This window comes from Leiobunum rupestre, chromosome 9 (assembly GCF_980474605.1).
Source record: "Leiobunum rupestre chromosome 9, qqLeiRupe1.1.hap1, whole genome shotgun sequence".
Classification (NCBI taxonomy): domain Eukaryota; kingdom Metazoa; phylum Arthropoda; class Arachnida; order Opiliones; family Sclerosomatidae; genus Leiobunum; species Leiobunum rupestre.
Genome location: NC_143392.1, coordinates 54,612,697 through 54,625,897, shown reverse-complemented (window position 1 = coordinate 54,625,897; position 13,201 = coordinate 54,612,697). Strand labels below are relative to the sequence as shown.

The following is a 13,201-nucleotide window of genomic DNA, read 5'->3' as shown; positions in this document are numbered from 1 at the left end:
ATATAGAAAAATGGTACTTACCTTGACGTTTTTTACTGAAACCTGGGAAAAAAGAATTAACTGTTTTTTGACAATGGTCGCGCTAATTTAAAGATTAATAACGCGATCAATTGTAACCTTGACAACGAATTTTAAATAAACAAATTCAGTATCTGTTCTTATCAGCTTAATATCTGATACGGGTCCCATCGGGGCCCAAGATATTAAACTTATTTTTGGACGGCGGCGGAGAGGTCGGAGCTTGCTCCACCTCCGCCACGGGTTGGCCTGGTATTGCAGTTCTTCCAGGATCGGCCCACCTCGCTCAATGAATCTAAAATCAAACACCATATATATATATATATATATATATTCCTGACGTCATAAAAGGGAAAGTCGTCATTGGCTAGTAGATCATTTTGAAGATTCGGACGGATTTGTTTTGTAATTTTTTACCTTAATTGTCGTACGTTACCAACGGTATGTTTTTTTTAAGTCACTTTCGTTACTAACAGGAGACATGATTAGGAGTTCACAGCCGGCCGCTTTTCGACATTCGCGTTGGCAACACGTCTTCCCCTTTAAAAAAATTACCCCCTCCCAAACCATGGTAACTCCGTTCTCGAAACGGACACCATATAAGTTATTTACATCAATTTACCTAGCGAGGATTGCGGTACTATCGCTGTAGAAATAGGGGACTGTTAAAAGCGGGATGGTTTGGAAAAAACGAGTTTTTGTGTTGCTGATGCCGGGGCGCGTACTACGCGGCAACCACGGTCAATTCGTAGTGCCATATCTCATGACACTTCTCTACAGCTGTTCTGGTAAGCGTGCAGGAGGAAACTCCGTATGATCAAGATCTTACTTTTTCTAATTATCGATTAAGCACGGTTCCATGTTGCCACTTATTTAAAAAAAGACCCAGAGAAAACCGAAGATAAATTATCGCCTTGGCGAACTAGTAAGAAACAGCGTAAAAGAAAATATTTAAAAATACACAAATTTTATTAGAAAGACTCAAATACCCCGTTAATGAAAAAAAAGAGGGAGAGAGGAAGAGATCAGCCACCGGCACGCCGTGTTCCCTGGTGGTCTCCCTCCCTCCCAAGAAATGACCCCACTCGACGCGGCTTACCGTCGTTGATGGGTCGAGAACCAATGTATTCCGCGTGATATTACCGTTGACGGCTGAAAACGCTCGATGGCCGTCGATCTTTTTGTTTGAAATCAAGAAGTTACCTTCTTTGGTCAGACGTGATGGTTATACACGCTGTCATCTCCAACCACGAGCAATCTGCTTAAACATAATTATGAAATTTATGAATGCTCAATCTCACTCTTTTTCTTTTTCAACCACCAAAGCCCCCTTTGCCGGTTATCGCTTCTCGGCCTTTTGGCTAAGATCAAAGTGTAGTATCTGCTTCCAGCTATTTCGCTGAAATCTTGGCCGAAGGGCCGTTAAGCGACGTTTACGCTTCTCAGCCTGTTCCTGCGATGCTGACTTACCTGCCGGTATCCTGACGTGCCTGTTCCTGTTCCTGCTGCCGCCGCTGTTCCTGGTTCTGCTGCTGTTCCTGATCCTGGTGCCGCTGCTACTTACCTGTCGCTGCTGTTCCGGGTCGCTACGCCTGTATCCTGACTTGGCTGATTCCTGCCAATACCATTCGACGCTGTTCCTTCCTGGGACTTGCCTTCACCTGACGACCCCTCTAAAGCCATCATGGCTGCAGAGGTGAAAAAGAGAACTGCCCGTCTAGACGTCGACGCCGGCTTCCTTGAAGTCGCCCAGACCTTCCTCCGAAAAATCGGACCAAATTCAATCGAAACGCTCCAACCTGTTGGTAAAGAATCCTTTTTACTTACCTTTACAACCCTGGCCTTCCTGCAACAAGCGGTCTCCTACGGAGAATTAACCATCAACAACAAGACCTGTAAAGTCACCAGCGTCGAGGATGACGGCGTCTGGCTGACCATCAAACAGCTTCCATCATGGATCCAATGGGATTCCATTCTGACAACCCTGCGGCAATACGGATACATCAAAGCTCATCGCCACGACGAATATAAAGAATTGAAGGGGATAAAGAACGGAGATCGTGTGGTAAAATTGAAAATGAAACAAACCGTTCCTAACGTACTTTATTTTGGCCGTAGCAGGGCCCTGGTATATTATACCGGGGTTGCCAAAAAATGCTTCTTTTGCGAGCAGGAGGGGCACGTTGCCTCTGACTGTGAAAAAAAGAAAAACCAGATAGCCGAGAAAAAAGAAACTGAAAAACTCGTATTACCAGAGGATCCTGAAACCACAAGAACTTTAACACCCGCACTTACCAACGCCACCACTCAAGCCAATAACCTAGAAGAAAATCAAGAAAATCAATCAAGCAACTTACCCATACTTACCGCATCCGACGACTCCAAAAGCTCTGAAGAGAGCTGGTCACTAACATCACCAGAACCATCCAAGAAAAACGCAGAACCTACAGTCCCGACCAGTCAATACGCCGACGCTCTGAAATCTCCACCACATAAGGAACCTGAACCTGAACCAGAAGTGGCAATTTATGCCCGCTATTGGGATTTTGATGTTATGACGAAATCCGAAATTGAAGATTTTTGCCGGCGTGCCAAAGCATTAACCTCCAAGAAAAAACTAATCACGGACTGGCGGGATAACACACTAGTGATGGCCGAGAGAACCCTCCATAATCGCTCCAAAAGAAGTCAAAGTCCCTTAGATGTAAGAGATCCTAAGAAAGGGAAAAATATTTCATAAAATTTAACTTTTAAATTTTTGACTTAGCTTCCAGCTCGTTTTTAAATTTTCCAATGTAAATTTTTATTTTAACGAATGTTCGCGTTAACTTAAATAATTAAAACCGCGAACAAAAATGTCATATTTGTATATAGTTTGTATCAAAACGACCTTTTAATAAACAATTAAAAGTATCTGTTCTTATCGATCGCTTCTCGGCCTTTTGGCTAAGATCAAAGTGTAGTATCTGTTTTCAATAGTGCTATACGGAGATCTTAGTCGAAGGGCGAGAAGTGTCTCCACGCCTATAAGGCGAGTTTGCCTGCCTTGCTGCATGTTTCGTTCCTGTGATCTGTTCCGCTGCCTTTCCTGAAAGATTTACCTACCTGGTACCTACCTGACCTGACGCTGCATCTCCTGGGATCCTCTCCGAGTGTGGCGCTGCTCCTTTGGACTCTCTTCTTCCGGTGAACCTCACATAGCCAAGATGGCTATGGAGGTAAAAAAACGGACGGCTCGTGTAGAAGTTGATGCCGGCTTCTTGGAAGTCGCTCACACCTTTCACGAGAAACTCGGATCTCAAAGCATCGAAACTCTACAACCTATTGGTAAAGAGACATTTCTACTTACCTTTACTACACTGGCCCTTCTACAGCAAGCAGTCTCCTATGGAGAAATCAAGATCGATAACAAGCCCTGCAAAATAACCAGCGTCGAGGACGATGGCGTCTGGTTAACTATCAAACAGCTCCCTTCGTGGATTCAATGGGACTCAATCTTAACAACCCTTCGACAATACGGAGAGATCAAAGCACACCGCTGTGACGAATACCAAGAACTAAAAGGCATCAAGAATGGAGACCGTTCGGTAAAAATAAAAATGACCAAAACTGTACCTAATGTGCTTTATTTTGGGCGAAGTAGAGCACTTGTTTACTACTCAGGAGTCGCAAAGAAGTGTTTCTTTTGCGATCAGGAGGGACACGTAGCCTCAACCTGTGACGCCAAGAAGCTGAAGATGGCGGAAAAACCAGGATCTTTCAAAGACCTTAAAAAACCACCAACGACCAAACTACCAGAACCAGAGCAGGAGGACGCGACATCTAGCGAAGTAATCGAATTACCTACAACCAATAGCCCGAAACCAACCAGGAACGAAGATGACGACGCCCCAGCTATGGACACCATGCAAAATAAAGAACAAGACCATGACCTCCTTGAGGTCACGCAGGTAGAACCACCGTCTATCTTCACTCAAGGCTTCCAGAAATGGTTGGAAGGTTTCTTACCAGACCGGCTAGACGAATATGTAAAGACAGTCCAAAATTTCTCGGACATCACCACGCCCCAGAAGACAGCTCTCATCAGCCATGGAAAATTGCATGCAAAGACTTTCACAAGACGGCATCAGACCACTCCCCCTCCCAAAGCTAACAAGAAGTCCAAGAGCAAATAGACCAATGGCGATCCATCGGCCTATATGACTATGGTTCGATATAATATTATGTTTTCGAAATAGAATCAAAAAAGGGGGAAAACCAAGCTTTAAATTTTAAAACTTTAATTGTTACTTTTTATTTTAAACGAACTCAATTGTTTTTAAACATTTATTTAAACTGACCTGCTCTAATTTAATTAAATTTAAAAAGCAGGAAAAAAATGACCAGGGTACTGTAAATATTTGATTTTTTAATAAACAAATTCAGTATCTGTTATTATCAGCTTAATATCTGATACGGGTCCCATCGGGGCCCAAGATATTAAACTTATTTTTGGACGGCGGCGGAGAGGTCGGAGCTTGCTCCACCTCCGCCACGGGTTGGCCTGGTATTGCAGTTCTTCCAGGATCGGCCCACCTCGCTCAATGAATCTAAAATCAAACACCATATATATATATATATATATATATATATATATATATATATATATATATTCCTGACGTCATAAGAGGGAGAGTCGTCATTGGCTAGTAGATCATTTTGAAGATTCGGACGGATTTGTTTTGTAATTTTTTACCTTAATTGTCGTACGTTACCAACGGTATGTTTTTTTTAAGTCACTTTCGTTACTAACAGGAGACATGATTAGGAGTTCACAGCCGGCCGCTTTTCGACATTCGCGTTGGCAACACGTCTTCCCCTTTAAAAAAATTACCCCCTCCCAAACCATGGTAACTCCGTTCTCGAAACGGACACCATATAAGTTATTTACATCGAGTTACCTAGCGAGGATTGCGGTACTATCGCTGTAGAAATAGGGGACTGTTAAAAGCGGGATGGTTTAGAAAAAACGAGTTTTTGTGTTGCTGATGCCGGGGCGCGTACTACGCGGCAACCACGGTCAATTCGTAGTGCCATATCTCATGACACTTCTCTACAGCTGTTCTGGTAAGCGTGCAGGAGGAAACTCCGTATGATCAAGATCTTACTTTTTCTAATTATCGATTAAGCACGGTTCCATGTTGCCACTTATTTAAAAAAAGACCCAGAGAAAACCGAAGATAAATTATCGCCTTGGCGAACTAGTTAGAAACAGCGTAAAAGAAAATATTTAAAAATAAACAAATTTTATTAGAAAGACTCAAATACCCCGTTAATGAAAAAAAGAGGGTGAGAGGAAGAGATCAGCCACCGGCACGCCGTGTTCCCTGGTGGTCTCCCTCCCTCCCAAGAAATGACCCCACTCGACGCGGCTTACCGTCGTTGATGGGTCGAGAACCAATGTATTCCGCGTGATATTACCGTTGACGGCTGAAAACGCTCGATGGCCGTCGATCTTTTTGTTTGAAATCAAGAAGTTACCTTCTTTGGTCAGACGTGATGGTTATACACGCTGTCATCTCCAACCACGAGCAATCTGCTTAAACATAATTATGAAATTTATGAATGCTCAATCTCACTCTTTTTCTTTTTCAACCACCAAAGCCCCCTTTGCCGGTTATCGCTTCTCGGCCTTTTGGCTAAGATCAAAGTGTAGTATCTGTTCCCAGCTATTTCGCTGAAATCTTGGCCGAAAGGCCGTCAAGCGAGTTTTCCAGCTATACAGCTAGTTCCTGCGATGCTGACTTACCTGCCGGTATCCTGACGTCTCCGTTCCTGCTCCTGCTCCTGAGGCTGCCGCCGCTGTTCGTGGTTCCGTTGCCGATCCTGGTTCCGCTGCTGTTCCTGGTCCTGTTCCTGCTGACACTTACCTGTCGCTGCTGTTCCGGACTTCTACGCTGTATCCTGACCTGGCTGATTCCTGCCACTGCTACTTGACGCTGTTCCTTCCTGGGACTTGCCTTCACCTGACGACCCCTCTAAAGCTATCATGGCTGCAGAGGTGAAGAAACGGACTGCTCGCCTGGAAGTAAACGCTGACTTCTTGGAAGTTGCCGAAACCTTCCACGAGAAACTGGGAACGGAATGCATCGACACGTTGCAATCCGTTGGTAAAGACTCGTTCCTTCTGACATTTACAACCCTGGCATTCCTACAACAAGCCATATCTTATGGAGAACTAACGATCGCAAACAAGACCTGTAGAATCACCAGCGTAGAAGATGACGGCGTCTGGCTGACAATTAAGCACCTACCATCATGGATCCAATGGGATGCCATATTAACCAACATACGGAAATATGGAGAAATTAAAGCACATCGCTCAGACGAGTATAAAGAATTAAAGGGCATCAAGAATGGAGATAGAATGGTAAAAATAAAAATGACTCAGACAATACCTAACGTACTTTACTTTGGAAGGACCCGAGCCCTGGTATATTATACCGGGGTTGCCAAGAAGTGCTTCTTTTGTGAAGAAGAGGGGCACTTTGCCTCTACCTGCGGAAAAAAGAATAACCAGACGACCGAGAAGACAAAACCCCGAACCAACGACTACTTATCCAAAGATCCTGAAATAACCAGAAACTCCACACCTATACTCACCAACGCCACCACTCGAGACGATAACCTGAAAGAAAACCAAGAAAATCAAACAAGTAACTTACCCATACTTACCGCAGCCGACGAATCAAAAAGCTCTGAAGAGAGCTGGACGAGGACGTCACCCGAACCATCCAAGAAGAACCCAGATCCTCCAGTCAAAACCAGCCAATACTCCGATGCCCTGAAAACAGCACCAAAACCCGATGAACCTAAACCTGAATCAACAAACAGCAAACCAAAAAAGAACTCCTCAGACTCCGGTACCACCTCAAAAGAAATCACCGCAACAGCCAGACCTCCATATGATCCCACGACCTGGATACCAGGAACGAAACCGCCTATAAAACATCTAAACAAACAAGAACTACAGATGCTTATCGATCACATCAAGACAGTACCTTATGGCCAGGACGGTAATGTTAACTGGTCCATAATATTTTGCCGAAATTAAACAAGAAATTCAAAACTACCAAAAACGCCCACGCAGTACCACTCCCACCAAAGAAACCAAAAAAGGGAAATCTTCGCGTTGAAGTTTTTATTAATTTTAAACTTAACCTCGGTTTTTAACTCTATGAGCTAATCTGTTTTTTAATTGTATTCAACTATGTAACGTAAATTTTTAACGACTGTTCACGATAACTTAAAATAATTTAAAACGTGAACAGGAAAAAAACCCTAATTACATTTATTTGTAAAACAAACTGAAGCTTTTAATAAACAATTAAAAGTATCTGTTCTTATCAGCTTAATATCTGATACGGGTCCCATCGGGGCCCAAGATATTAAACTTATTTTTGGACGGCGGCGGAGAGGTCGGAGCTTGTTCCACCTCCGCCACGGGTTGGCCTGGTATTGCAGTTCTTCCAGGATCGGCCCACCTCGCTCAATGAATCTAAAATCAAATATATATATTCCTGACGTCATAAGAGGGAAAGTCGTCATTGGCTAGTAGATCATTTTGAAGATTCGGACGGATTTGTTTTGTAATTTTTTACCTTAATTGTCGTACGTTACCAACGGTATGTCTTTTTTAAGTCACTTTCGTTACTAACAGGAGACATGATTAGGAGTTCACAGCCGGCCGCTTTTCGACATTCGCGTTGGCAACACGTCTTCCCCTTTAAAAAAATTACCCCCTCCCAAACCATGGTAACTCCGTTCTCGAAACGGACACCATATAAGTTATTTACATCGAGTTACCTAGCGAGGATTGCGGTACTATCGCTGTAGAAATAGGGGACTGTTAAAAGCGGGATGGTTTGGAAAAAACGAGTTTTTGTGTTGCTGATGCCGGGGCGCGTACTACGCGGCAACCACGGTCAATTCGTAGTGCCATATCTCATGACACTTCTCTACAGCTGTTCTGGTAAGCGTGCAGGAGGAAACTCCGTATGATCAAGATCTTACTTTTTCTAATTATCGATTAAGCACGGTTCCATGTTGCCACTTATTTAAAAAAAGACCCAGAGAAAACCGAAGATAAATTATCGCCTTGGCGAACTAGTTAGAAACAGCGTAAAAGAAAATATTTAAAAATACACAAATTTTATTAGAAAGACTCAAATACCCCGTTAATGAAAAAAAAGAGGGAGAGAGGAAGGGATCAGCCACCGGCACGCCGTGTTCCCTGGTGGTCTCCCTCCCTCCCAAGAAATGACCCCACTCGACGCGGCTTACCGTCGTTGATGGGTCGAGAACCAATGTATTCCGCGTGATATTACCGTTGACGGCTGAAAACGCTCGATGGCCGTCGATCTTTTTGTTTGAAATCAAGAAGTTACCTTCTTTGGTCAGACGTGATGGTTATACACGCTGTCATCTCCAACCACGAGCAATCTGCTTAAACATAATTATGAAATTTATGAATGCTCAATCTCACTCTTTTTCTTTTTCAACCACCAAAGCCCCCTTTGCCGGTTATCGCTTCTCGGCCTTTTGGCTAAAATCAAAGTGTAGTATCTGTTCTTATCCTCGGAGGGAGCAGACGTGCGTCCGCATCGCTCCGTCGACACGGTTTTTCTCGCCCGCCTCGCGCGTCGTTGCCTTTTTAAAGGCGGCGGCCGTGTCTCGTTATCCCGGTTTTTGGTCTTAAGCCTAGTTTCTCCGCGCTCGCGTGTTACTCTAGCTTCTGTTTTATTTGTAGTTTTAAACCCTTTCGGGTAGTTTTTTTTTTCGTTTCTCAAGACAAAGCCAGCAATGGCTTCGTCTGAGAAAGCTCGTACTGCCCGGTTGGAGACCGATCCCTCGGTATCCTACCTGGACGTCGCGAAAGCTGTGCATCAGCAAGCAGGGCCTAAAGCCATCGATACTCTGCAGCCCTTGGCCGGCGGAGTATTTCTGATTACGTTCGTTACGCAACTGATCTTCGACCAATTCATGGACAGTAACTGCCTAAAGATAAAAGGTAAAGACTACGAGCTGCAAGGCATCGATTCCAACCATAAATGGATAACTATTAGAAATATACCGAAATGGAATCAACCCGAGACGGTGATGACGGCACTCCGCGAATACGGAGAAGTCAGTAAGCACGAATTTGAAACATTTAAAGACGTGGAGCTTGCCGGTGTACGCAACGGCAACCGAAGAATCAAAATCAAAATGTCAAAACCAGGGCCCAATATCTGGCGTTTTAACAGGAATAACTATTTGGTGGTTTATTCCGGGGTCAAGCAACTTTGTTTCGGCTGTTAAGAGGCCGGTCATAACAGAGCTGATTGCCCAAAACGTAAACTTCCCGTAACTCACGCCAACGGCGAGGTTCCGAAGCAGCCGTCGGCATCGGCCGGCGAATCCGCGCCGGAAGAGGAGAACACCTTGGCAAAGGCGGTGGAAGGAGAAGTCGCCCGCGAATTCGCGCGGGAATCTGTAGAAAACGCGGGAGAAATCCCCCAAACGCCCGAGGGGGAGATTGCATCATCCGAAGAGGAGGACGGTTTCGTCTCGCCTACTGCTACGTCACCAGCATCTACGTCAGCCGCGAGTGTCAGCGCTACGTTCTCTTATCTCGCCGCTCTCACAAACAAGTTGCAACATCAGAGACACATCCCAGTCACCCCCATTCCTACCCATAACAAATTCACTGTTTTGTCACCTACCAAGCGAGGGAAAAGTAACTCTCCTCTGTCCAACGATCCTGAACCTAAAACACACCGCTCGATGTCGTCTTCGCCATCAAGGAGAACCACCAAGTTTTAAATGCTGACTACTTATAGTTAAGTTTGCAATTTTTTACCGTTAGTATAATTTCTAGTAACTCTTAATATATTGTTAAAAGTATTTATATTAATTGTAGTATTAGTGCCTTTATACTTATCTTTAATGTCCCTTTATAATTTTACTTGTGCAACTCTAAATGTCAATGGTCTGAAAAGTGTCGCGAAACAACGCGAAGTTGCCGCTTTGTTTTTAGCAACCAATCTAGACGTTCTGTTGTTGCAGGAAACGCATTGGCGCGAGGTCGACAACTGGTATGCTATTCGTAAGGTCTTCCCTGATATTTATATTTTATATAGTAACGCGCAGTCGGCCAACTCCACCGGCACGGCTATTTTATTAAAAAGCAAATTTAAATCTTCCATTCACGGTCTCCGAACTGACAACGAAGGAAGAGTTACTAGCGTTAATCTAGAAGTTAATAATTTTAAGTTTAGAGTGTTGTCGGTCTACGCGCCATGCGTTCCGAAAGCCAGACGTTTATTTTTCGCTAATTTATACGAATTTTTCGATGGTCATTATGACCACTTAATTGTTGGAGGAGATTTCAACTGTGTTTTAGACCCCGACTTAGACCGGGTAGGTGAAGGCGTTACTAACGACAACAGTGTTACGGAACTCAAACGAACTTTGTCGGACTTGGACTTGGTAGACGTTTGGCGTTCGCGTCATCCTACTACGAAAACTTAACTTGGCACCATAACGCGTTTCATTCGCGTCTCGATGCCATCTACATTTCTAACGATAACGTGTTTAGAATTGTTAATTCCGAAATTACACCTGTCGGTAGTAAAGATGTTAACATCTCCGACCATGATATGGTTTGGGCGCATTTGTCGTTAGGCGATAAACAACCGCGAGGTCCCGGTGTTTGGAAATTAAATCCGTCTGTCCTAGTAAATAACGAGCCTTTACGCGAACGCGTTACCGCGATCATCGCCGAGGTTTCGTCGATTTCGGATTGGTTTCGTGCCAAAAACACTTTGAAAGACATACTGATTTGCGATAGTTCAAGGCACGCCGCGGAAAAACGCAAACATGTCACCTTCCTTCGCTGGGCTCTCCAGAAGGTCAGCCGGGTTAAACGCCCGCACCTAGCAACCACCGCCGCCGTTGAAGAAGTGAAGTCGCTTCTCCAGACACAATACCGTCACCAGTATGAAGAGCGCCTGGACGAAGCCACGGCTTCAGCGCTCGAGGGAGAAGAAACCTTCTCGTCGGCATTCTATCGAAGATACAAAAAGAAACGCCACCACACTCAAATAACGGCCGCTGTTGGCCCGAATGGTCGTACTACTGACATCAAAGAAGTACGCGAAACGTTCGTGAATTTCTATTCAGAGCTGTATAATTCTGACAAGCCAAACGGGGATTTTTTAAACTCCGGTGCAGTCACGCTCCCGACACTGGACGATGTCTCTCGTGACACTCTCGTGTCAAGGGTCACAGAAGCTGAATTAAAATTCGCCCTTGGCCACATGAAAGGGGGCAAAGCCCCTGGTCCGGACGGCCTTACCCTCGAGTTTTACAAATTCGTGTGGAACAGCGTCAGTCCCATTTTAGTCAAGGTGTTTAATTCCATGCTCGACGAGGGTACAATGCCGGTTTCTTTCAACGATGGCGTTGTTACTTTACTATGCAAAGATGAGCTCACGAACGACAGTCCATCGTCCTGGCGCTCCATATCGCTTTTAAACTTCGATCGCAAATTACTAGCCAAGGTTTTGGAACTTCGTATTTCCAGTGTCGCGTCCCCTTTAATCGGAGAGACGCAAACCTGTGGAGTAAAGGGTCGACAACCCATCTACAATTTAGTTCTACTGCGAGACATCCTGGCCCGGTACGCAGACCGTCATCAATCTGGGTTTCTCTTGGCCATCGATTTCGAAAAAGCTTTCGACCGCGTCGATCATCGCTTCTTGTTTAACGTCCTGTCGAAATTTGGCTTCGGCGAACAGTTCGTCTCGTGGATTCGTCTCTTGTACCTGAAAAATGAAAGCAAATTATTATTAAATAACGAACTTACCTCACCTTTTAGAATCCAGCGCGGCGTCCGACAGGGCTGCCCTCTGAGTCCAGTCCTGTTTTGTCTCGCCCTCGAACCTCTGCTCCGTAGTGTTGGTCAATCGCCATTTGTCAAGGGCCTTCAATGTCCGGGGAAACCTGTTCATGAATCCGAAACCGTCTACGCCGCCCATATGGACGATGTCAATTTTTTATTAGAAGATGGCGCTTCGGTAGCGGAGACTCTTCGTTTACTCGAAGGGTACGGCAAAGAAGCGGGCAGTAAACTGAATATAAACAAGACCAAGATCATATCCATTGGTGCTGGACGTGAAGCCGAGCTTCCACGCTCGGTCCGCTTCCGGTTATCCGACGACGCACTCAGAATTCTCGGTATCGATTTCCAAAAAGACGGAATATCACCCACTTCAAGTTCTCGATTCCTGGAAAAATTCACAGATTCATTCGGCGAATGGGAGAACATGGAAATATCCATGCGCGCCAAGGTGCAACTCGTCAAACAAATCGCTTAACCGCGTCTTACTTACGGCGCTCCGGTGGTGTCCTTTAGCAAGGCCCAAATCGAAAAGGTCACTAAACGCATTTTCACGTTTCTCTGGGGAGGAAATTACGAACCGATCGCGAGAACCACGATGCACCTTAAAAAGCATGAAGGCGGCTTAGACGTCCCTGACGTCAACACCGTATTGAAAGCATTCGAGGTTTCCAGATATCTTTCTTGCCTCAAATCTGAAAACCACCCAGTACGAGACTCGGTCATCTTCGGGCTCTCGTCGACATGTACGACGTTGCTAGGCCTGCCATGGGACCGTGCAAAACTGCACGCCGGCGACGTGCTTCCGCATTACCAGCACCTAAAATCAATACTAACCGTTATCAAAGCACACGAACCCGACCTTGACTTTATAACGAAAACAAACGCCTACTTCCTGGATTCCCTTCGCAGCCAAGGACGTCCTAGGATTGTAGCGCTGCAGCCAGCCGTCAATTGGGACGTTGCATTCAAGAGAACCTCCGCTTCCTTCCTCGAAGGACGACGCAGGGACTTACTTTTCAAGATCGCCCACAACGCTTTACCGACGAGAGATGTTCTATACACTCGAAGCATGGCGACGACCCGCCAATGCGCGACATGCGGCGCCATAGAAACCCAAACGCACCTCTTCTACGAGTGCGACAACGCCAAACTTCTCCGCAACCACGTCCGCCAATTTTTGGGAGCTCGCTTCCTGAATTGGTCGACCATCATGCACTTAACGCCACTTCCGGTCCCGAAGGAAGCGTTGTACACGACGGT

The 13,201-nt window shown here is 45.2% G+C and overlaps 2 non-coding genes and 5 pseudogenes across 2 annotated transcripts; all 7 read left to right on the top strand.

Moving 5' to 3' along the window:
* Window positions 1-113: 113 nt before the first annotated feature.
* On the top strand, window positions 114-304 carry LOC149930972 (U2 spliceosomal RNA). Its single transcript, XR_016476531.1, has one exon. It is a non-coding gene; the product is annotated as a U2 spliceosomal RNA (small nuclear RNA).
* A 1,055-nt stretch (window positions 305-1,359) lies between these two features.
* Window positions 1,360-1,503, top strand: LOC149930971 (U2 spliceosomal RNA; annotated as a pseudogene).
* A 1,441-nt stretch (window positions 1,504-2,944) lies between these two features.
* LOC149930970 (U2 spliceosomal RNA) lies at window positions 2,945-3,090 on the top strand (annotated as a pseudogene).
* Window positions 3,091-4,414: 1,324 nt separating this feature from the next.
* Window positions 4,415-4,598, top strand: LOC149930969 (U2 spliceosomal RNA). The gene has a single exon (XR_016476496.1). It is a non-coding gene; the product is annotated as a U2 spliceosomal RNA (small nuclear RNA).
* A 1,078-nt stretch (window positions 4,599-5,676) lies between these two features.
* On the top strand, window positions 5,677-5,779 carry LOC149930968 (U2 spliceosomal RNA; annotated as a pseudogene).
* A 1,587-nt stretch (window positions 5,780-7,366) lies between these two features.
* On the top strand, window positions 7,367-7,546 carry LOC149930967 (U2 spliceosomal RNA; annotated as a pseudogene).
* A 1,036-nt stretch (window positions 7,547-8,582) lies between these two features.
* Window positions 8,583-8,819, top strand: LOC149930966 (U2 spliceosomal RNA; annotated as a pseudogene).
* The last annotated feature ends 4,382 nt before the right edge of the window (window positions 8,820-13,201 follow it).